Genomic DNA, 25895 nt, shown 5'->3' on the forward strand with positions numbered 1-25895 from the left:
ATCATAGAGGACATCATGGTGGGGTTCTGGTTCTCCAGTATGGTATCTACGAATTTATGAACATGCCCTATCCTTCTCTGTTATGCCAGGAATACATTCGGAAATTGGTGTGATTTGATCCTTTGGTTGAACTTTTCAAAATGGACTGCCTTATTGACAGCAGTCTTTATTCTGGAACAGTAAAGCACCTGGATTCCTTGAAGAAGTAATGTCAAGCCTCCGACATTGTTTTCTGACGGTTCGCGGGACAATTAAATTCTGCTTTTCTATCAAATTATTGTCTACTTTTCAGGCAAATGTATTTTATTGTACATAACTTTATTACTGATTGCCTTTTCGAAAGAAAAAAAGAAAAGGTTGGTACGTGTTGCCTCCTAAAGCTATTTTGTTTACTAGATAATTCTCGGAAATGAAAATAATATGTAGTAAGTAGTCGTACTTTTCACAAGTTGAAGAACATTGTAGGTTTATTGTAGTATTAAAGGCCCACGACAAAACACAGCCATATACATCCTTCTCCTCCTAACATCCTTGCAGCAACTGACATACCGGTCACTGCTAGAACCTTAGGAACAATCCCAACTTCCCTTCACATTCTTCATTCCGCCGGCTGGTCTTCTACTTTCCTACCACGACAACGGCATCGTACCACAAAACTGTTCTGTGTTGTCTAAAGTCCGCACACTGGTAGTGATATTGTAATGTGTATGACTTTAAGGAAGTTGCCCTAATTAGAGAAGTGGAATTACAAATAAGCACCTTTTCTTTACAAGAATTTCCAAACAAACGCAGTGAGCAGGAAATGATAGAATAAGACACAGATTATGTGTGGAATTTCCCTCTTCTGCAATTGTTTGCTTTCGTTAGATTGCGTTCAATGTGTTTACTGCAAAGCTGCTTAAGAGAGGTCAGACTGTTCATTGAACTATGCCCTATGCCATGGACCATGTAAACCATCCATATAACCACAGGTACCTTAAGACCCCACTCAAACATTCAGTCCACTTCCCAAATAACACGTTTTTTTCTCTGATCAAAACCTGTATGAGTCAACCAACAATCGTCTTTCTGAAGCAACCGCTTGTCTCATCTAATTCATACCATCAGCAAACCCATTTCTTCTCAAAGTCAGCAGAATCTGCACCCCAGTCATCCATCTTCCCATGTAATACAAGAGAACAAAACCTCCACCCCACCTGCTGCCTCCACCTGCGTATGGCCTTTCACAGCAAACAAACTCTGCCCAACTCCTAAAGCTTCTCAATCAGCACTCACCCCTCAAGTCAACACATGTTCCATCCCAGCACCAGCTCTTACAGTCAACACATTTCTTCCGGGAATTTAGCATGTGAAAGACTGTTTACTTTCAAAGCACATATATCATATGAACTGCTTCAGAGTTGTTAATCAAATGAAACATACTGACTCACTCATTGCATGATCACACAAAGGAGTGGGAAAGCGTCCTTAAATCAACTCCGTTTTTTGTTCTTAGAGTTCCTTAATCATCTGCTGTTACACATTGCACAGTCACCCAGTGGAACGGAGTTGCTTTTCTCATTGTTATGAGTGCATGGTTACGTTTAGTGTTCATACTCACCAGCTTTGCGACTGAGCGGTTTCCTCCTATCATGGAGACGAGGAGTGTTTTTATTATATGTTTTGTCAGTTTTTAAAATACGACTGTCCTGTTGTCTATATTTCAAACATGTGGTATGTTCGCAGGTTTTTTACTCTCCCTTCATTTTCCTTTCACTTCTAAGAAGCAGCTCTTCTGGGTAGTGTTATTACCTGCATGTTTCCAAGTGCATCTTAGTATTGCTACAACATAGAAACAATGGGCCAGATGCATAAACAAACCGTTTTGCTATTTCCTAATTGCGAATCCTTGCGATTCACAATTAGGAAATTGCAAAACGGCTTGCACGACAGTGTGTTGAACACTTTTTGTGATTCCTAGGGGATCATAAATAACCTACCTCATGAATATTAATGGGGTAGGTCGCAAAACAGGCCCCTTCCTAATAGCAGATCGCAAACCCTACTTTGCTATTCGGTAACAGGGTACCAAATCGCAAAATAGGGTTTGCTGCATCTGAAAACCATTTTTTGTGTTCGCAAACCGGCCTATTCTGCAAATTAGTCCGTTTGCGAAGACAAAAATACTTTGTGCCTGTGCCCCAATGTGTTTCTGCCACAGATTGTCTGAATGAAGTTAAGCTTCTGTTCATATCCCTTGCAGTTCTTGGTTAAATGTTGTTGAAACAATGGATGTAGCCCAATTTTCAGTTTATCTTTACCTTACCACCCACCCCCACCATTCACCTCGCAATGCACAGTTTTCAGCATTAGAAATCTTCCCACAATTATTTACAATATCACAAATTACACCTGTAATCACAGTGCTTGTGAGGGCGCCAAGGTTCACGGTTTACTGTAATTCTCACCCAATGCCATTACTCGGGGAATGAAAGATAGAACAAGTAAGTGAACAGGGGTCTTTTCATTATAGATGTAATTTGTGGTGTTTCAGAGGAATACACCTTCCCGCAGATTCCTCACCATATAGATTATACTTCCAGGCTTCAGACTGGTCCTAAAAACCTTTTCCCCAGCAATGACTCTCCAGCGGCACCATGGGGATCCTGCTGCGATGCAACATTTGGAGATGATGACACCAGAGTATATAAGGCAGCAACCTGCATATCGGCCACCCGAGTCCAGAACCGTTTCTCACTGTGTTCCACTGACAAAATTCCACAGCATCTTACTACAACTAGGTCAAAGATCCCCTTCTGTCTTCTTCATACCTTTCAGGTTTCAAGTCTAGTCACAGATTCTGCCAGAGGGTGTCCTTTTAAGATCCACATGACAACTTCATGGAGAATATCGGATCGGAGCATGATGCCGCAACTTGCTATTCCTGTGCCTCCATGTACCTGAAGGCCATTAAAGAATGGGAGGCCTTGCTGTCTCTGACTAATGCCCAGAGGCACATTTATAAGCAACCTTCTTCCCACATAGGTAAGTCACCTGCTAGGGTAGGATCTTCTAAAAGATTTCCCCACAAAATAACTCAAGTTCCATAGGAAGGAGAGGGCATTTTCATTCTCTAGGAAATGTTCCCACTCCTCCACTTTTCAGAGATTCGATGTTGGTCCCTGACGCTGAAAACTTCCTCAGTTTTGGAGAAGATCTCGATGTTGAAAAACAGGAGACTGGAGTTCCAGTGTCCATCGGTCAACCCCGCACAGGTCTAAGCATTCTGATATGCTATGATGGATCTGTTCAGAGGCTGCTGTGCTATGGGGAGAATGTTCCTGCAGGCTTGGTGACTCTGATGGCTTCAAACCCAGCGTCTCTGGATGCCCTGCTTCCAAGACTCTTGTCTCAGCACCACAAAAGAGGTTGAAGCTTACCAAGGAGTTGTTTGCTGTACGGCCAGAGCCTCCTTCAGTGCAAATCCACCCACAGAGCTGAGTATGGTGCCACTGTTGACGCCACCGATGTGAGGGGGTAAGTTAAGGTGAACCTTAATCCTGTTACCTAAAGTTTCCAGAGATGGAGGAGATTTATCATTCCAAATTTAAAGCCCTGGCAATGCGTGATCAAGATTATGACCATACAGAGGCTGATGATTTGGAGGTTGAAAACATTCTGACTAATTAGAATAATGATGCTGGCTTATATCTGGACTTATAAAATTAATGTGGCTTGAACACATCACCAGAAGGTGACATTCCCTACTTCCCTGGCCCTGCTTCAGAGGAAGTTATAGAAGTATCACTGTTGTACACAAAGCAGCTTGGAAAGTCCGACATTTTGACAAGGATCTTGCAACTCTCCTCCTCCGTAACAGAGCCCTTGCTTCCATTGGCTGTATGGGAGAAACCCTTTTCGGGCTGTGCAGTGCACAGACAGGTTGATAGATGCCATAGCTCTGCTCCTAGTGATGCCCACTTTGTCTTGCCACCTCACCCATCACCAGAAAGTCTGGTTTAAACATTCCCCTCTAAGCAGAACGCAAATTGCTTCCTTACACTTTTTGATAATGGGGTGAAGAAACCTGATGCTATGGGCTGTAAAGTCTACTTCTAGCAACATGGCCCTCTTCGCTGCTAGACACCTGCTTCAATGGTTGTTATGTACATGTCTTTTGGAAACTGGCGAAGCTTACGCTGATCAGCTTTCCAGACCATGTGAAATAGCTGTTTACAGACTTGGTCAAGGAAGGAGTGGATGTATTGAAACAGATCTTAAAATGATGCGTAAAAGCTTCAGATAACGTTTTCCAATCTGTGGATCACAGCTGCCACCGTGCATCGGCACACTTGGATTCTATCAACTGGATTCTCCAGAGATGCGCAAGCCACAGTCATTGACATGCCCTTCAATGGCTAGCGCCTGTTTGGAGAGAAAACTCCTTCCTGGAACCAGCCACGGTCCGTGCAGGTAACAACGGTGGGGCCGCATGGGGGTGGGGATTTCAGGGACAGTGTTGCGGGAAATGTAATTATTTATTTAATTTCCCCTCTGCATCATCCCTTGAAATCCCCAACTCCCCCCATAACCCCCCTCCCCCAACGCGGCCCCACCGCTGTTACCGGCACGGAGCGCAGCTGCCTGGAGCGCTTCAAGAACAGTAGCGCTGCAGCTTGTGCTTTTAGCCTAGTCTCACCAGTGCATCAGTAGAGAATGTTTGTGGCTACCCCAGGATGGTGTAGTCCTGGCAGAGAGTACATTCTCAAGCTACCTGGACACTTCAGCTGCTTTACTGCTTTGTTTGGAGCAGGTGTTTATCTAGGGGATAACAGTGACAGCAGCAGGTGCAGTGTTCACCTTCCTCTGCTGGAATTGCTGCCTCAAAACGTTTCTGACACCTTCCTTCCACTAGGACGTACTGACTGGTATACAACTCGATTTTGGAGGTGGGAGTCCTTGCCCTGTGGAACAAAAAGACCATAGACGTGGTGAACCCTGAAGGAAGGCGCACCAGAAGATGTCTGAAACCCATCTTGGAAATTCTCCATCTCAATCTGTTTGTTTCACAGGATAAGTTTAAAATCCTGTCCCTGAGTCGGGTGTTAATCGCCTTGAATGTGGGTGACCTATTGACATCCCTGGATCTTCAGAACAGTTATTTTTATCTTTCAGCTCAGAAGCATTACCTGATGTTCACAGCATGATCCTTGCAGTTTACAATTTTACCATTTGGACTGACGACCTCTCCATGCACCTTAGCAAAATTGCTGGTAGCTGTGGCATCTTCACTGTAACAGTCAGGGGTTCATGTATTTTTCATACTGGGGCAATGACTCTCCTCCACAACTTGGGCTTTACCGTTAACGCCCAAAAGTTCCACCAATTGCCAATGCAGAAGCTACCCTTCATGTGGGCAGTAGTAGACACAACCCTCATAAAGACCTTTCCTCCTCCTCAGAAGACCACAAACATTCAGCAGATGATACTGAAGTTTCTGATTCAGGCTTAGATGCCAGTTCTGCACGTCTTCTGTCTGCTTGGCCTCGTAGTGCCATGCATCTTATTGGTGCCACATGCCAGATGTGGGCTGTCCGGTGAAGCTTTAGGTCTCAGGGGCTCCCTCATTTATAGAGTCTCACTGCTCAGGTGCATACTGCCCATTCTGTACACCTGGGCCCGGCAACCTCTTAGTGAGTTTTCCTTTTTGCTGTCCGCAAGCTCAGGCTATCATGGTAATGGACGTTTCCTCGCTAGGCAGTGGTGCTCATCTGGGTGTTCCTTCCTTGTCATAGCAGAACCCATACATAAAAGCACTTGAGCTGCATTCCCGCAGGTTTGGCTTCTGTCAAAAGTGCTGCGGAAGGTGTGGAGGATTTAGCACTGTGGATTCAAAATGCCCCAGAGTGGAAATGGGGGATCTAGCGAACTTTGTCTCGCAGGAGGATTGTCAAGTCCTCCACCAGACTGCATAAACTCTGTGGCTTTACATGTGGAGTGCCAGTTAGCCTGCACTACTCCCAGGGTAGTGTTGCTTTAGGACTCATTCATAAGGTGAGGAATTTTCAAGAAGATCTATCCATCAGAACTAACAGTTACTTACCTTCTGTAACAATATTTCCTGTTAATCCTAAATCTTCTTGCCGATTCCTCACCAGCCTCCCATGCGGAGTAAGTACTATGACTAATAAGATCTCAATGTATGCAAACGTGTTATGTGCTGTGTTTTTTGCCTTTGTAGCTCTCTCGCTTCCCCTACACATGCATTGATGGGTCACAGCAAAATTTCAGGAACTGATGCCAGTGCACTGGCTGGTAACTAATGTGTTCTGGTGTCCTTATATCTGGAGGGGCCATTGTGGCTGGAACCCTTTCCACATGGCAGCGCTGGACAGCTATTGCTGAGGAAAAGCCTTTCTGGAACACACTAAAGCCTTAGATGATAATTCATAAGTTGAGGAATGTGTAGGAAGACTATGAATCCACCAGATTTATTGTTACAGAAGGTAAGTAACTTTAACTTGTTGTTATCTAATGTGTTATTGAACGCGTAAAAACATGTTTGATGTTTAAAACTGTGTTTGCGAGGATTGGGAGTAAAGGTGGAGGTTTTACCATAGCGTCTGAATATCATGTCTTTTTAGGTTTTGTGTAGTTACAGACAAGGCACAGGGGCATCTATAAACTGTCCCAGCTTTCTTGACTGTCCAAATAATCTGGGTCAAGTAGTCCCGGCACCCTGTTCGCAATTGCAAACAGTCTTTTGCCATAGGACATTCGCCTTTGATCATGGCAGTAGGCGCTCACACCCAGTCGCAGCCTTCAACAAGATGGACTAGTGAACAGTCTCCACTCTGCCCCACCCTTCGACTAGGCAGTGGGGTAAATATTAACAAATGCCCCACCACTGTGCCAGGAAGAGTTTAAATATATTGGATGTCACCGGCCAATCTCACCTGATATTTGTGACATTGACAGATATTAACGCTGTTAAGATTCTGTGGTTTACATGTTCAAATACATTTGTCAATCTTCTAATACTCACTAGGTTCTAACAGTAGATAAAGCTAACCTTATCTGACAAATAACACAAACAATTTCACTTTGTCTACATTCAATAAAGCAAAACTCAGCCAACCTTGAGTAGGCAGTCCGTGATTCAGTAACCCGTGGACCCTCCTTTAGTATCGATAACTTGAAGTAAACATTTCCTGTAAGAATTATCAGTCTCTCATGTCTCCTGGGAGGGGTTTTTGCCCACTCATCCATGTAAAACTTCTTAAGCTCAATGATTATGAGGGAAGTCATTCAAGCAAAACTCTCTTTCACTATCACCAACACATCTCAATGGTGTTGAGGTCTGCATTTTGAGTCGACCATTTGAACATTCTGATTCTTTTCTTTTCCATAGATGTACTGATGGGTTTTGCATCAGTGTCCTGTTGCATGATCTATTTTCTGCTAAGATGTACACTGAGAGATGTTCTCGGATTTCCCTCTAAAATTTGCTGGCAAAGAGAGGAGTTCATGGTGAACTGATGGTGAGGCATCCAGACACTGCTGCTACAAAGCAGGCCCACCACCCACACACAAAGTAGGGAGGGGGAGAAGAGAAAACCTAGGGTGCTGGTACCACTTTCCCAGACATGTTTGATGGCTTTTGGGAATCACTTTGCTCTGTAAATTCTCACCCTCCTATAAGGCAAAATCCTGCCTCCCCTTTTCTTTTTCTACCTTTAACTTTAGCTACTGCACAAGCCGAACTTGGTTTTCAACAGTTTCCCTTTTGCTTCCATCTTTCAGCAATATGTTAGTTGACAGCTTGAAGACAAACAGGGACGGAGGTTTGAAGGGCATGCTCAGGAGATACCCTGTAATTCAGAAGCCTGCATCAGCGCTGCCCTGGTTAAGGGTTCTTCTCTGCGAAACATTGCACAAGGCAAAATATATTCCTGTAATGGCAAACCACCTTCATTGGGGTTAATTAACTACAAGCCCACTCCATTCGAGACTCTTGAGGGTTGGGTGGTGGTTATCATTTCATACTCAGACACTGCACTGAACTTACTAAACAAATTTCACTCGTAGCGAGTGCACTACAACTCTTCGTTCAACTTCCTTTTAAATCCAGCTTTCGACACATGCATTCGCTACCACCTGAGTATTAACTTGCAAGGCTTTTTCCTCCATTCCCGTTTTCTACAACAATCGGGAAGTGGTGCCTGCTTGGCAGTAGCTTTCTTAACTGTTTTTCTCTGGTTGGAGCCATGTGCTTCAGGCCTGTTTTTCTTTTGGGCTTGGGAGCTCCTCATTCAGCGCAGGCTGTCTGGTTGTGAAAGACCTTTTGTGGGCTTACCATCAACTTACAGTAAACTTAAAGCCTGGCCATTACTTTATTGGCTTTATTTGTCAGTCGTTCGCTTGCTTGCTTCTTATTTGATGTCTTGCTGTCCTCTTCATGTGCCCTGGAGCGTAACTTCTGTACCATCCTTTTCATTTTCTGGCTTGTATCCTTCCACTTAACTTTTATGGAGCTATTTGCCTTTTTAGGTCTCGCCTTGCTATCGCGTAAGGGTTTGAAAAGTGCTCCCAAAAAGCGGATTGCATGGCTAGCATGCGCACCGTGCTGCCATGCAATCTGCTTTTTGGGAGCACTTCAAAGGGTCCGCTCCCCCGCCCCCAAGCGTGCGCGCGCCACGCTCCGCCAGGCTTGTCTTGTTTTTTTTCTTTGCAGCGTCGAGTTGAGGGCACGGCCCTGCAAAGGATTGTGCGCTTTTGAAGTACGTATAAGTAGTTCAAACGCCGTCCCGAGCACAAGCCTTCCAAACTTTTCGCTTTACCCTTAAAACACCCTGAAGCATATAATCGAATTTTACATCTTCCACTTATATAAGCTACATGTTTAAAATTTCAATGGAAGTGACTCAAGACAAATAAATGAAAAGAACGAAGGTGCGTCTACGTGACCAAACGAGGCTCGTGAAGTGCGGAAAGCTACTACTAAAATTCACCAACCAAAATAACTCGTAAGCCCCTTCACCGGAGGTTAAAGCACTCTCAATGAGTCATCATCAGACATATAAAATTGGACACAACCACGTGACCCGGAAGACATTCCTGGCAGTCATATGACTGGGGTCAGCTGATTTTTCCATTTACTTGGGTTCGTTTTAATCGTTTTCAATTCCCATCCCAATATTTCATACTCCCTTCCGCTTACCCATCCCGTGCCAAAGCACTAGTGGAGTGCACGAGCAGAGCCCCTTGAGTCCGAAACCAGCTAAGAACAGAAGACACAGCGACGCCATCTCCAGTAATTAGTAGACGATTCACTTCCGGATCACGTGGCTGTGATAAATGGGTCGGCCTTTGCGGGGCATGTGATGTCACCCCTAATTGAGGCAGCCTGGTGGGGGTGAGAATCTAACCTCTTTGACACGCTCTGAATATGCTGTGTCACGCATACATACCAAGCCTTCCAAATTAGGCTTTAAGCAAAAAAAGAAAAAGATTTTACCTTTGCCCCATCTAAAAACTCTTCCACTCAAATGCTAATTAATTTGTAAATGAATTTCGTGAACAATGGACTGCGAAGTGTTCGGTATTTATCGGGTGTGATAAATATCACCCCTCATGAGTTTTAGAGGAATACGATATTTTGTTGTTTTCTCCACCGAAATCCACGTTTCTGTAAATATCTGGTTCTTTTCCTGTGATAAATATTGGAAGGTATAAAATTGCGATATGTGCTACATACGTGCCAATATTTTAGAAGAGGAAACTGGTAGATTTGTTCAAAATAATCAGGAGAATGTATTTCCCCCATTGACTTTTATTGCAGTAGGGTCTGCAGGCTTTGTCTCTAAGGAATCAATCTGTTCGGCATGTCAGGCCTTCACGTGTAAAAAGGACCACCCAGTAACAATGCAATGAAAGGGGGTGGGTGCATTATAAGATGCAGCGCCAATGGTCTCTCAAGCCTTCAATCACTTATGGCATCGTAGATGTTGAAGGGACCTGTTGAAGAGAGGGGTGGGTCTTCGAGTACTTTGTGGACCAAGTGCAAGCAGAAAACAGAGTATGTCTTGTTTATTTACTCAAACCTCAGAGAAAATCCTTTTCAATGCCCCTCAGTGAAACTCACAGCCAGGACAAAGGCCACATCTCAGTTTTCCCAGTCAACATCTTGTGAGGATTCTCCTTCTGGTGTTCGGCGTTTAGTTGAGTCTCAGCTCAAGGGCAAGGAACAGCCTCAGAGAGCCATGCATTAGGCCCCAGTCTCCTCTAAAAATGGCCTCAGTAGTCAGCATCACCTAATACTCTAGACCCATCTCAGCCTGAAAGCCGGTCTGAGCTTTGAAAAAGCCTGGAGGACCAGGACTCGACCTCAACACCGAGAGCCTGAGCTGCCCACCTCACAACAGAGATTGACTCCAAAATCGACTTCAAAACCATCACCAGTCTTGATGCTAATGAGCCAATCCCAGAGGAGGGCAAAGGCGTGCAGCCTGATGTGAAACAGAGGAAAATAGACATAGAAACTGTCAAAGGTTACTTTTTAGCAAGTCCACCTTCAACTGTACCACTTCCAATGGGCAAACTCCACACAAAGAAATGCCATCTTACTTTCAACAAGGCAATCCCCGAGGCGCTCAGGGCATATCCTATTCCTGAAAAAATGAGACCTAGGGAACCAAGCTCACCAACAATACAGTTACATACATACACAGTCCCGTCCCTATCATACTTTATTCATACAAACTCAAATCATCATAATACTACTGCGGATCTCAGACTCCAAAATCAACATACTATGTCAAAACACAACGGAGACCACCGTTGGTATAATTATAATGTATTTATTTATTTATTTATGTGTTTTTATATAGCACGGACTCGAAGATGTCAGAGCGCTTCACAATAGGAACAGTAACATTACATGAGGAGAAAATTACAAGTGGGCATGTTACAAAAGCAAACGTTACGTTACATGAGGAACAAGCATTTGCAATGCAATAGGTCTCGCATTTACGCGAGTTTGAGCTATTGACATTGCAAATGATAATGCTTTTTATTTTTCTTTTAAAAACAAATAAAAGGCATTGTTATTTACAATGCCAATAGCTGAAACTCTTGTAACTGCGAGACCTCTTGCATTGCAAATGCTTGTTTGTTAAGCATGCTGTGAGAGTTCATGTGTTTTCCAGCTCTCTCACTCACGTGGTTCTTCTCTTAAGCACTTCATGAGAGTGTACTTGTTTTCTAGCTCTCTGCCTCATGTGCTTCTCCCCTCCGTGTCCTCTCTCTTACTGAGATAAGTGGCATCTACCATCTTAGATCGGTCAATAAAAAAATAGTGTCTCTGTTATTCCCTATGCATGTGCATGTAGGTTGACGTGCGCATATATGTCATAATGTATTTGCTTGCTTACAGAATGGCGGTGCCGGCAATAGTAGCTGGGTCATTGCAATGTTTTTTCTTTTCCTATTTTTCTTTTTGCTGACGCTGCACAGCATTTTGCTTTTTATAAAAAAAAAAACATTGGCATAGCCAATAGGTCTACCAGGCAAAAGCTGTTGGCTTTGTCGGTGCTTGATATGTTTTTGGATCAGGTAGTGACGTGCCAAGGAAATGAAATGTTTGACAGTTTGTGTATGACGAGGAGGTGCTGGAACAGAACACACGACCTTATGCTCTGCAATCCAAATGGTGGGGTCTGTTCCCTGTAGCTCTCTCTGTCCCCGCCTCTGTTCTGCTTAGATACAGATGCCAGTGACCACTGCACAAGACTGAACGTGGCTGAGGCAGCTGAAGACCTGTGTGAAGGAGGTTGGTGTAGGTGAACATTTACTATCCAAGGCAAGACGGGCTCTTTCTAACTGGACTCTGCTCGTAGTGGTCTGTGGCACGATTGCAACTGAAACAACTGACCCGTTAACTGCCTCACCTGCCACTCTGCCTGCTGTTTCTGAAAGTGACAAAGCTATGTTTTTATTTAAAAATCAAAGCACAAGGCTATGATGACATCAAGATGAAGAATTGAGTCGCAATAGACAGAAAGTGATGCATACTGTATTATGAATGTAATAGTGTTTATTGGTGGTGATTTTAATCATCAGAGTTTGACAAAGATATTTTCTGATTTAAATCACATCTGCATATTAACATGAACCTATTGCAATTCAAATGACTATATCATGATGAACAGAACTGTTAATTTTGGCCTATGCCAAACTAGGCCTCACCTCCATTTTGTATTAAAATGGCTGTTGCTTCATAATATTGATTGTGTATTTATATTTCTCATTGACATCACAGGTAGCAGAAGGTGCACTGCTTGTTTTGCAATGATATGTTGTTCTCAAAGAACTCCGGAGGAAGCCTTAAGAGATCTTTCACGGCTCTTCCTCTTAGTGCGCTCTAGTCCATTCGCTTTTGGGTCTTTCCATTGCTTTTGTTCTGACACCTCTGATGACGTTAGGAGAGAAGGGACATAATTATTATTTGTTTAGGGGGAGAGTACTAGGGTGGTGGTATTATATCATGTTTTATCGTACTGTATTTTGATTTGCTGTCATATTGCTTCATTTCCACACTCACTGCTGACTGTGCAATTTCCATTGCTTTCAATGGTGAAAATCACTATAAAAAGGTCCTCAATATGGGGTGCGCCAGATCCTTTTGATTCTGTACTAGGTTTGCTGTCAGTTTCTCTGTGGATTTGCTGCACATTTTGTACTCAGTCTATTTTTCAGATTTTTGCATTGCTGCATCTACCTTAAATGCTAAAGACTCCTTATGGCAATTGATTTCTATGTGATATGACTCCCTTATTGAGACTGACTATATGTTTGCCTTCTGTATTGCACTTTTATATTATACTGAACATTCATGATTTCCCTATTTACTGATCTCGAACTCCCTTTATGTGTCAGTCTTTATGATTGAATGAATGAATGAAACAGTATTTTTAAAGTGCATAGCTACCTGTGGGCATCCCAGCGCTGGAAGATAACTGAAGCTTCCGAGAATCATTTAGGGAAGAGCCATGTTTTCAGCAGCTTGCAAAAGGCCAGGTGGCTACATTCCCTTCGTAGCTGAAGAGGAAGGGAGTTCCACAGTTTGGCGGAATTGTATAAAAATAGCTGCCCCCACTTCGGACTTTTTTAATCCAATGTGACGACTGCCAGATGTTGTTCATCTGAACATAGGGGCCTGTTGGCTCGATATAGTTTGACCATAGTGGAGATCATCTCTGGTCCCTTTCCTCCTAACAGCTTATGAGTGATGCATAGGGCCTTGAAGTGAACTCTCTCCCGGACGGGGAGCCAGTGGAGAGCTTTCATGGCGGGTTTAGCAGATTACCGGTTCTGATTCCCCATAAGGGTCCTAGCGGACCAGTTCTGTTTTATTTGAAGTTTGGAAAGGACCAAGCTCGGGGCACTGAGGTATAGTGAATTGCCGTAATCCAAGCGTGACAGAATGAGTGCATGGACAATAAGCTTTTTTGCCTGAAATGAAAGCAGGGGAAGCACTTTGAGAAGCATCCTTAAGATGCCAAAGCAAGAGGTACCTCTCTGGCCTGGATTTTGAGGCTGAGGTCTGAGTCCAGCCAAAACCCCAGGCTTTTTATCTCTGACTTAGGGAAGGGTGCCGAGCCCACCGAGGATGGCCAGGTCGTATCTGCTCTGAAGAGTGAAGGATTGCCAAGGAGCATAAGCTCAGTTTTATCACCATTTAATTTTAGGTAAGAGTGTTTCATCCACTTGGCTACTTCTTCAAGGCAGGTGCAGAGACGGGTGGAGGCCAAGTTTGAGTGGTTGAGTGCAACCACAAGCTGGGTGTCTTTGGCATATGTCACGATGTTCACTCCATAGGGATGTACAATGTCCGCGAGGGGAGCCATGTAGGCATTAAGAAGTGTGGGGCTCAGGGAAGATCCCTGAGGGACCCAACAGTGGAGGGGCCAGGGTTTAGAGGTAGCCTCACCCTCGAATACCTGGAAGGATCTCCCCTCCAGGAGGGATTGCAGCCAAGTCAAGGCTACTCCGGACACTCCCAGATTTCTGAGGCGGTCGACCAGGATTCGATGATTAACTGTATCAAAGGCCGCGCTCAGATCTAACAAAATCACAGCAGCGAAACCACCTGCATCGAGGATCTTTCTGGATTCTTCCAAGACAACTAGTAGAGCTGTTTCTGTGCCTTGGCGGGGTCGGAAGCCAGTTTGAGAGGGATGAAGAAGATGATTAGATTCCAAGTGGGTAGAGAGCGCGGAATTAACATGTTTCTCGAGAATCTTACTAATTCCTGGGAGGAGTGAAATAGGACGGTAGTTGGCCAGGCAGTCTGAGTCCAGGCTGGGCTTTTTCAGTAGGGATTTGCCCATAGCTTTTTTCCATAGGGGAGGACCACCCCTGAGGATATAGATGAATTGATCAAATCCAGGATGACCGGACTAACTGCTTCTGCCACCTGCTTCAAGATCTTTGGCGGGGAAGGGTCTCTGGGCGATCCGCTTTTAACAAGTGCAGACATGGTCTGGAGTGAGGCATGGTCAATTAAGGGGAAGGCCTTTAGAGAGGTTTCCTTGCTCCCTGTGTGTGAATCCTCAGAATGAGATGTAGTATGGGTATCGGTTGGGGCAAAGGATCCGTAGATAGTTTGGATCTTGTTATAAAAATATTCCGCAAGTTCGTTGCTGCGTTGGTCTGTGGCTAAGGGGGTATCGGGAAGCGAGGGGGCTTTCAGTAGTTTCTTAGCAATTCGGAATGTATCACGGGGGGAATTAGCAGCTGAGGAAATAGTTTCCTTGAAATACGTGGCCTGGGCTTTTTTAATTTCAAGCATGTAAGTTTTGATCGCCTCCCTATATTCCTTTTTCTTGTTCCGTGAGAAGTCCCTTCTCCAGACTCTTTCAGTTTTTTTACAGATTTGTTTTAATTCTCGGAGTTTAGGGGTGTACCAGGCCGTTCTGTTGGGCCCTTTGTGCAACTGCGTGGTTGTTTTGGGAAGTACTTGGTCTAGTGTACCCTCAATCCAGATGTTGAATCTATCGTTGGCCACCACCGGATCAGAGTCGGGGGGGGGGGTTAGAATTTTCTAATGCCGGTATCCATTTTTCTATGGGAAGTGTTGACCAGCGGCGGGAATCAGTTTGCATGGTCCGAGTTGGGTGAGTAACATGGGTGGGAGACCAACTGCAAGAGATGAGGAAGTTATCCGACCAAGGAATAGGGGTCGGTATCTGACAAGAGAGCTCCCCCAGATTGGAACAAATGAGGTCTAGGAGGTGCTCTTTTGAGTGTGTTGCATGTAATACCTTCTGGGTGAGCTGTAAGGCTGCTAGGTCCAGGGACAGCTCAGATGCAACTTTCGATGATAAATCATCGAAATGGACGTTAAAGTCACCCAGGATAGTAAAATTTGAGGCGGTACTAGCCAGTTTGGGAACCATTTCTGAAAGTGAGTTACAGAATTGGCCGATGGGTCCAGGGGGGGGCGGTAGATTGGGATGCCCGATAGGGCAAGTGTGGCCGTAAATCCTATTGAAAAATGAAGGTTTTCACAATCGATTTAGGGGCTCCCAAGGGTCCGACAAGTGAGGTGACTTTTCAGGATAATGGCAATGCCCCCACCTTTACTAGTAGCCCTATCCAGCCTCTGTATTATGTAGTCAGGGGAGAGGGCCTGAACGATGTCAGAGTCTGAGCCAGCGTTCAGCCAAGTTTCGGTGAGGTATAAAACATCAGGGCCTTCCCCCATAAGAAGGATGGACAGTTCGGCGGAATGTTTAGGCAAAGATCTCCAGTTTAATAAAAGTAATTTGAAGACTTTGTCCGGCAGTGCTGCGGTGTGGGCAATAGGGGAGGAAGACGAGGGTCTGAATGGACATTACGTACAGTTAATATCTAGACTACTGGGGGCAATGGAGTGGAGGCAGTTTAGTTCTGGGGGTAAGTTCAGCTGTCTAAGCTACGCCACACTATAACAGTACTTGTCTGATAGGGAACCGGCAGGGGTTCTGGCCCCTGGTCCCGTCTGGACGCGCACAGGGGCAGACGGGCTTGCCTTTGGCGCACCAGCGGCGCTCACGGTGCTCCCGCTGCACGGTCGCTTCATCGGGCTTTTACTAGCCCGGGTAGGTTCAGCAACTATGGTGCTAACCGGGTCAATTGCGTCAATGGCGGCTCAAGTGCGATAGTGCAAGAAGCGAAGAGTTAAAATAAAGTTAAAATAGTTCCCCCACAAATTCCCCACAATCACTTAGATTCGATTCTGGTCAGTTCAATTTTAAAATAAACAGTGTATTTAAAAGAACACAACGAGGTAGCAACGCTGCCCTCGCTCCTAGCGTGACTGTATTTTGAAATGCTGTTTTGAACCTTGCCTTTATGGACACATTGCCTCATCTATTCTTCAGGATAAAACTGTCGCCTTCCCTCCAATGGCAGCCCTGCCAAGTATCACGCATGAGGGGTTAGACAAACGCATTTTTGTGTGGCGTCCGCATCACAGCACTAAAATGCATTATTCACGCATTTCGAGCACTGCCCTAACACCCTGAGGCATGCTGACTGAGAAGCTGCATTAACAGCGAGCGCACTGCTGTCAGTGACTAGGTGCACACAGTGCTGCCCGAGACTGAACCTGCTGTAGTCAAAATGCACACTGGCCTTTATTACAATCCAATATTGGGCAATACATTTCTGTCAGAGATAACTATCAACTCATCTCCTGCCCTCCACGCCGGTTACACTGTGCCACAGCTCTCCTTGAAAAGGCAGAGGCTGGCTGACCTAGGGTGCAGTCACGCCGTATGGTGACCAGAATTTTAAGGCCAAAAACCGGGACATTTCCCAAAAACAGAAAAAGGACTACAATTTTACTTCAACCCGGCGCACTGAGTGACAGTGCTCCTTATCAGGGAATTACAGAAGAGACAGTAAGAACATACATAAAATGCCATTTTTAAAGCCAGTAGCTTGCCTGGTAATTGAATTGCTTTCTCATAACAGCTGCTAACTATCCCTGCATTGCAAACATAAAAAGATACCTCCCACTGTTTTCAGCCGACCCTCTGTAAAAACCGGGACATGAGCTTAATTTCCTGAAATCTGCCGGGACAGCTGGCGAGAAACTGGGACTGTTCGGTCATCCAGGACGCTTGGTCACCCTAAGTCACGGTCTCATCTCACCGTGACTGCAGCAGCACTAGACTGCCTGTGTTACCCCCTAAAAACCCTGGGTCAGAGCGCTGAGGCTGCTACTATTGCAGGTGACATCTGCACACTGAGTCCGACTCCCGCTCATTGCTTAATTTGTAAAATATTAAGTGCCAGGGCTCTGACCAGGAGGCCACTGTAGCTTGCCCCACCCATCGCCCCTGTCATCGCTGCCAAAACAACTACTAACCTTCTCTCTCGCACGTAAATGCAACAGTTCAGAGTATCCAGGTCCCCAAAGCTAAAGGAATGGCTGGGGAGGCAGGTATTAGCAATCTTTTAATGTTTATTGTTTTCCAAAAGAACTGTTATATTGCTCACCTCTAAATTACATGAGCAGCGCCACCTTGTGGCAGACTGCCCTAAGTGTGGTGCAGCCGCTACTGGTGTGGTGTTGACAATTAGGTGCCGGTGCCGAGCACCGGAAACCAATTAAGTGCTGGTGCTCAGCACCGAAAAGCACCGGCTCAAATTAAGCACTGCTCCCGCTCAGCAAGAAAGAGAGAACAAGTGTCAGCAATGAGTCCACCACTGTTGCGGCTTAGAGACCACTACAGCTGAGGTCCAACGTAATACGCCCAGCAGTTAGTTGGTAAGTGTGCAGTTGGCATTGGTTGAAGAGGGATAGAATTTGCATGAAGAAACATTTAAATGAATGTGTCCTTGTGTAATGTAACTGGTGCTCGTGTCAAGCGCTCCCAATACCTTCGGGTCCAGTTTGGGCTATGCAAAAACTATTTTAAAAAAAATAATAATAATTCAAAGGCAATCACGAAGTTGGTGGAGAGTAGGTTTTACCTTGTTATAATTTAGTGGCGCAGCAAAGGTTATCCATAAAAGGGATCAGTCGAGCGCTGGTGTTTGTGATTGACAGTACAGAGACAATTTTGAGTTCTTCTATTTTACTGAGATTCATTTTGATTTCTTTCTTTCCTCTTATTCAGGTTAATTGGAAAAGATTCATTTTATTTGTGTGTACAGTTTGTTGCGACCAAAGGCATTGTGATGATTTTATTCACGAAGAAGTCACGCTGCAAAACGGCTACTTTTTGCTTGAGAGCTGTGCAGGAATTAGTGAGACAACACAACGAGTCATGCTGTCATTGGTCAGCTGCTGTTGTAGGTCGGGCGCTAATTGACTGACCTTTGCCCTAGCCTTACTGTGATTGGTTGGTGGGTCAGTTGTTTTTGTTTTGTTCTTTTTACATCGTTTGTGTATAGTTCGATCGATGGGGAAATGGGTGCTAAGTTTCTACGGTTCCTACTGTGCAAGGTGCAAAGATTCGTCCTTAGGTTTCCCCTGCATATGAGATGATGGAGGACATGAGTTTTCATACATGCATGTGCTGGCAGCAGGAGATCACATGACAAGAACTTGCAATTTCTTGTAGATGGTACTTTTAATATCAGAAAGCCTGACTACTTGAGGCATGTGATGTGTCAGAGAAAGCTGCAACCTAGACCGACACAATTTAGCATTAAATGAATAGGATCAAGTAGCTACTGAGATGGAAAGGAAGACCATGAGAAAGCAGGCTAGTGTTTAAGTGAGTCAATGGTTAGAAGCCAAGTGGGCCATGCGAAAAAAGTAATGGTGAGAAAACACAATGCTGAGAGTGGGTGTATTTCTTGCAATATTTAATAGGACATACAAAAAGAAAATTGAGAATAAATCTGATTAATCCAAAAACAAGAGATGAAAAAGTCACAAGGAAACTTATTGTGATGAAGAAGATAACTTCCTACATAATTTATAATATTCGAAAATTCCTCCTTGTACTGACGATACAGAGACAACAAAACTGCCAGCACATGATATGGGTGCAGGTGAGCCAAGCATGGCAAGCATCTGATAATATTACAGGGTGCATCGACTGAGCGCTGGGACCAGTTGTACCTGGTCTTAGTAAGATTATTGCTGCATTGGTTATTGATAGGAGTGTTCCAGTTACTGAGGCTGCCGCTTCTACAAAACCAAAAATTAATATTGGGAATATAAAAATTTAGATTGCAGAACAGGGTAGGATTTATGCAGAAAGTGTGTGTAAAATTCAGATGTTGAAATATTTGATCAGGGGGGGGGGAGGGAGGAAGAGAGAGAGAAAGAAGAAGAAAAAAGGTCTACTGGCTCTATGAGCACCTATCAAAGAACTAGTTGACAGCATAAACATGCACTGGCAAAGCCAACAGGTCTCGCCTATGCAAGGGCTATTGGATTTGTCAGTTTGTACACCACCAGGGTGGCTGCTGTTCCGCATGGCTAAAAGTTAGTGGCACAGAGAAGAGCTGTTTGGAGTGCTGTAGAGTGGAATGGCGAACAGTGAAGTAAAGTATTGTAGAGTGCCAGCAGGACTGCTTTTTTATAACTTCTCCCCATTACATTATGTATAGTATATGTGGAGTGGTAACATAGTTTTAGGTTTCAAAACCTGCCAGGGGTGTGAACTGTTAAGAGGGTGTCACCCTATGTACTTCCATCTGCCATCATGTATATATTTGCAAATGAATGCGTTGCATTGAGTAGTGTATGTGTAATAAATTACTTTTCCTTTTTTCATAATTAAAAGCATGGACTGAATAGTGATTTATTGGGTGGTGTTAGTTGCAGGGCAGGCTCTAGGACGGTGCCACCGGTGCCACCGCACCCGGTGCTAACTTCAGGGGGCGCAGAGTTCGCAAGTTTATTTTGGTTTTAAAAGCAGGTTTTAATTTTAAAGGAACCTGCTGCCACGTTCCTTGCCTCAAACAATTTCCTGGCAACAATAAAAATGTCAATATAACTCCTGTGATTAAGTTCTTCCTGGAGAGAGAAATCATATGTTCGAGGCATATGAGCTGCAGATTGTACACTTAGCATAGATCGCCATCTGGTGTTGGGCCCGGATGTTTGCAGTTTGTTTTTCTTCTTGGACAGTCTTTGGAAGTCACGAGTTTGGTGACTCCTCCTTCGGTCCGTACTGCGCATGGGCTTCGGCTCCATCCTCAGATTGTTTTTTTCCGCCATCGGGCTCGGATGTGATACTTCGTGCTCCGGCTTCGAACTTCTACGGTTCCAGCCTCGACGGAAAATCCTCGTCTCTTCGAGTTTCTTCATCATCATCCTCATCTCTCGAAGCGGCACTTTTCTCCATCCCGTACATCGGCACCGGCCTTCGGGCCCTCCTCGACTCCGGTCCCGGCCGATGGAAAGGACTCCGTTCAAAAAGTGCCCAAAATGTGGGTTTAAATTTCCCCACACCGACCTCCATCAGGTGTGTAATCTTTGCCTCTCTCCAGAACACGAGGCCAGAGACTGCCCCGCCTGTAAGTCTTTTCGATCGAAGAAAACCATCCGGGATCGAAAAGCTCGACGCACCATGGCGCACTCATCGTCTGCAGCTCCACCGGACATCTTCGGAGACGGCGCCGAAGCTTCGGGGCAAACACACACCGAGCAGGAAGAAGACGTCGTCAGCGCTTCCGAGGCCGACGACTCCGACGTGGAGGACATCACACCAGCGCAGCGGGCCGTGAGTACTGTGCCCCCTCCCACCCCCGCGCCCAAAACCAAAGAGACTCAGGTTACTCCCTCGCCTGCCGGCCTGGGCAAAACCAAGACCAAAGCTTCGATCACCCCACCTTCGGGCTCGGTGTCGAAGCATCCAAAGTCTCACGGCAGCTCGGGATCGAGCCAGCCGACGCCCGGTGCCGAAAAACAGCATCCGGCACCGAAGAAAGCAATATCCAGCTCGACTCCGAAGCCACCGGTGCCGAAGCCTGGACTCTCGGTGCCGACCAAACACAAACATAAATCTGTCGGCACCGACGCTCCGACGCCGAAACCTCCTTCGACGCCGAAAAAACAGGAGGCCCCAAAAAAGCATGGCGCACACAAACCATTGAAGTCCTCGGTTCCGAAATCACCGGTGCCGACGGACGATTCGACGCCACTGGCTCTGTTTACACCAGACCCTCTACAAAAGACTGTCCAAAGATCCAAAGACTGGACTATTGACTTTAATTATCAAGAAAAGACGCCTTGATACTCCGGCTCCTCCTCCACCACCCAAACGGAAGGACTCTGCTACTTCTCCCCTCAGAGTGCCCTCCCCACTACCACCTCCCCTACCTCGTCCACCTCCTCCACCCCCTCCCAGGTCTTCGCCACCCTTACCTCACTACTCTCCGGCCCCGTCCCCAGATCCGGACGACGGGGACCCGGACAATTATCCGGCGGATGCCCCCATGGATCCCACTCCACCAGGGACCCCAGACCCGTGGGAGGATTACAATAACCCTCATGTACCCGATATTCCTCAGGACGACCTATACCCATCCAGGCCGTCTCCTCCAGAGGACTCCTTAGGGTTCCATCATTTAGTGCAGAGAGCAGCACACTACCATGGGGTGGACATGCACACTGAACCAGTGGAAGACGACTTCTTACTGGATACATTCGACATACAGGACAAATCCACCTCCATCTTACCCATGCTTAAGGGTGTCACCAAGCATGCCGCAGAGGTGTTCAAAGACCCTGTCAGGGCCAGGGTACTAAACCCTAGAATAGAGAAAAAGTATAAGGCGGCACCCACAGACCCTGCATACATTAAGGGCCCTGCTCCCTTAGATTCCCTAGTTGTCTCTACAGCTAGAAAGCGGGCTAACTCCCAGTCCTCAGGAGAAGCCCCACCGCCAGACAAGGAATCCAAACTCCTAGACGCGTCTGGCAAGCGCACCGCCTCTCAAGCTGCAAACATGTGGCGCATTGCAAACACACAAGCGCTACTTGCGCGCTATGACAGAGCACACTATGATGAACTTGAGGCTCTTATGCAGCACCTCCCCGAGAAACACAAGCGTAGGGCTCATGAGCTAATACAGGAGGGTAAACTCATTACAAACACCTCCATTAAGTGTGCCCTCGATGCAGCCGACACTGCTTCTAGAGCCATAAATACCAGTGTCCTGCTTCGTCGCCATGCCTGGCTCAGGATCTCAGGGTTTAAGCCTGAAGTCCAGGCGTCCATACTCAATCACCCCTTTGACCAACAAACGCTCTTTGGGCCCAAGGTAGACGAAGCGTTGGAAAAGATGAAAAAGGACACAGACACAGCAAAGTCTATGGGGGCACTCCAAACACAAGCGTCTAAACGTTCCTTTCGACGCTCCTCCTTTCGTGGCACAGGCAGAGGCTTCTCCACCGATAGCACCTCTACCTCCTATAAATCCCCTCCTCAAAATACCTTTTCAAAGGGCAACCAAAGGGGTGGTTACAGAGGCAACAACAATAAGGGCAGGGGCAAAACTAACAACACCCGTTCTGCCACCCCGCCCACACAATGACTTCCCTCCGCTCCCCCCAGACCATTCCACTCCGGTCGGGGGCAGACTACAAAACTTTATCCACGCATGGGAGTCCATAACATCGGACAAATGGGTGACCCAAATCATTCGGTCAGGGTACTGTCTCGAGCTAACATCTACCCCACCCAATATCCCACCAAGGCACCGCCCAATGTCTCAAGAACATTCCACACTGCTCAAACAGGAGGTACTCTCCCTCCTCCAAAAACACGCTATAGAGCAGGTCCCCATCAATCAGCAAAATCTAGGGGTTTACTCCCTATATTTCCTAATACCAAAGAAAGACGGGACCCTCAGGCCCATTCTGGACCTCCGGCCTCTAAATGCCTACATACATTCAGACCATTTCCATATGGTCACCCTACAACAAGTCCTCCCGCTCCTCTGTCAGGGAGACTTTCTCACAACATTGGATCTGAAAGACGCATACTTTCACATTCCAATACACCCCTCTCACAGGAAATACCTCAGGTTCGTGGTGGACGGGCAACATTACCAATTCACGGTTCTCCCCTTCGGGGTCACCACCGCACCACGGGTGTTTACCAAATGCCTAGCGGTAGTAGCAGCACACCTCAGACGTCAACACATTCACGTCTTCCCTTACTTAGACGACTGGCTGATAAAAGCCGCGTCTTACCACCAATGCGTGCAGCATACAAACAGCACCATCCAACTGCTCCACCAGCTAGGCTTCACGGTGAACTACCAAAAGTCCCACCTCATACCATCTCACACAAAGCAATATCTCGGGGCCACTATAGACACCTCCAAAGGTATTGCCTATCCAAACACAGCCAGAATCACAAGCATTCAAGCCTTACGCAAAACATTCCTTCCCCAACACTCTCTTCCAGCAAGAGTGTTCATGAAGCTCATAGGAATGATGGCGTCTTGCATCTTTATAGTGCCCCATGCAAGACTACACATGCGTCCACTTCAAGAGTGCCTAGCACAACAGTGGAACCAGGCCCAGGGTCAGCTGACGGATCTGGTGTTGGTGGACGGCCGCACACATCACTCTCTGCAGTGGTGGAACACCACAAACCTTTCCAAAGGGCGGCCGTTCCTGGACCCGGTTCCTCAGGTGATTCTAACAGCGGACGCATCGCTCTCCGGCTGGGGAGCGCACCTCCTACACCTCACAATGCAAGGTCTATGGACGCCACAGCAAAAATTGCTCCACATCAACCATCTGGAGCTCTTGGCGATCTTTCTAGCCCTAAAATCTTTCCAAAAACAGATTTCGGGCAAAGCAGTCCTCATTCGCACAGACAACATGACTGCAATGTATTATATCCAAAAACAGAGGAGGACACACTCTCCCCAGCTCTCCCGCTTAGCCCAGAGCATATGGAGATGGGCAATTCCCCAAAACATCTTTCTCCTGGCACAACACGTTCCAGGCGTACAAAACACCATGGCAGATCTGCTCAGCAGACAAACGCAACAACTACACGAATGGGAACTGCATCCGCAAGTTCTTCAGCCATTCTTCCAACAGTGGGAGCATCCTCAGATAGACCTCTTTGCCACCCACGAAAACAAAAAATGCCCAAGCTTCGCCGCCAGATACCCACACCCATTGTCCAAGGGCAATGCGATATGGATGAACTGGTCAGGCAGATTTGCATACGCCTTTCCACCTCTCCCACTAATTCCATTAGTGGTCAGGAAGCTACAACAGCACTCCCTCACACTCATTCTGGTAGCTCCGACGTGGGCCAGGCAGCCGTGGTACACCACGCTACTACAACTATCAGTGGTACCACATCAAAAACTGCACCTATCCCCATGCCTCCTAACCCAGAACCATGGAGAAATCAGGCACCCGGACCCAGCTCAGCTCAACCTGGCGATCTGGCTCCTGAAATCCTAGAATTCGGATACCTTAACCTTCCCCCTGATTGCATGAACATCATCATGGAAGCCAGACGTCCTACCACTAGAGCATGTTATGCCGCAAAGTGGAAAAGATTTGTTATTTACTGCCGTAACAATACAATCAACCCTTTAGATGCATCCATACAGCACATCATATGCTATCTGCTCCATCTTCACAGGTGTAACCTGGCATATTCATCCATACGCCTACACCTAGCAGCGATCGCTGCTTATCTACAAAACAGACAGCATTTATCTCTTTTCAGAGTGCCCGCTATTAAAGCCTTCATGGAAGGCCTTAAACGAGTAATTCCTCCCAGGGCACCACCTTCCCCTGTATGGAATCTAAATTTAGTTCTTACACGACTAATGGGTCCGCCCTTCGAACCAATGCATAAATGCGAGCTACAGTTTCTCACCTGGAAAACAGCTTTTCTCGTAGCTATCACTTCCCTTAGAAGGGTTGGTGAAATACAAGCGTTCACTATACAGGAACCCTTCATACAAATACATCACAGCAAGGTCATACTTCGCACAAATCCGAAGTTCCTGCCCAAGGTCATTTCCCCCTTCCATCTCAATCAATCGGTGGAATTACCTGTCTTCTTCTCGCAACCTCAATCTGTTGCAGAAAGAGCCTTACACACACTCGATGTAAAAAGGGCCTTGCTATACTACATACAAAGAACGCAACCCTTCAGGAAGACTAAACAATTGTTCGTCTCCTTCTCTCCACCACATAAAGGCAACCCCATTTCTAAATCAGGGATAGCTAGGTGGATTGTAAAATGCATACAGATTTGCTACCAAAAGGCTAAAAGAACATTATCTGTTCCGCCTAAAGCCCATTCTACAAGAAAGTTAGGGGCTTCTATGGCCTTTCTAGGGAATATACCCTTAGATGACATCTGCAAAGCAGCCACATGGTCTACACCGCACACCTTCACAAAACATTACTGTGTAGATGTGCATTCCAAGCAGCAAGCTAGAGTGGGCCAGGCTGTACTAAAGACACTATTTCAAACCACTGCAACGGATACCGGTGGTCGCCGCTAGGGTTGGGTACTGCTATATAATCTATGCTAAGTGTACAATCTGCAGCTCATTTGCCTCGAACGGAATATGCTACTTACCAGTATGCATCTGTTCTTGGCATGTAGAGCTGCAGAGTTGTACACGCCCACCCGCCTCCCCGGCTACCTGTATCCGTTCCAGTACATCTTATTTAGATACTACACACATGGGTTTCTCACTGTGATTACCAAGCTCCATCATTTCCCTGTTGGCGAAAAACAATCTGAGGATGGAGCCGAAGCCCATGCGCAGTACGGACCGAAGGAGGAGTCACCAAACTCGTGACTTCCAAAGACTGTCCAAGAAGAAAAACAAACTGCAAACATCCGGGCCCAACACCAGATGGCGATCTATGCTAAGTGTACAACTCTGCAGCTCTACATGCC

The 25895-nt window shown here is 46.1% G+C and overlaps 1 protein-coding gene across 3 annotated transcripts in view; it reads left to right on the plus strand.

The window, feature by feature from the left end:
- The window catches only part of FAAP100 (FA core complex associated protein 100), a 306421-nt gene that overhangs the window by 251757 nt on the left and 28769 nt on the right, over nucleotides 1-25895 (plus strand). The gene's annotated exons all lie outside the window — the stretch shown is intronic.

This window comes from Triturus cristatus, chromosome 7 (assembly GCF_964204655.1).
Source record: "Triturus cristatus chromosome 7, aTriCri1.1, whole genome shotgun sequence".
Lineage (NCBI taxonomy): Eukaryota > Metazoa > Chordata > Amphibia > Caudata > Salamandridae > Triturus > Triturus cristatus.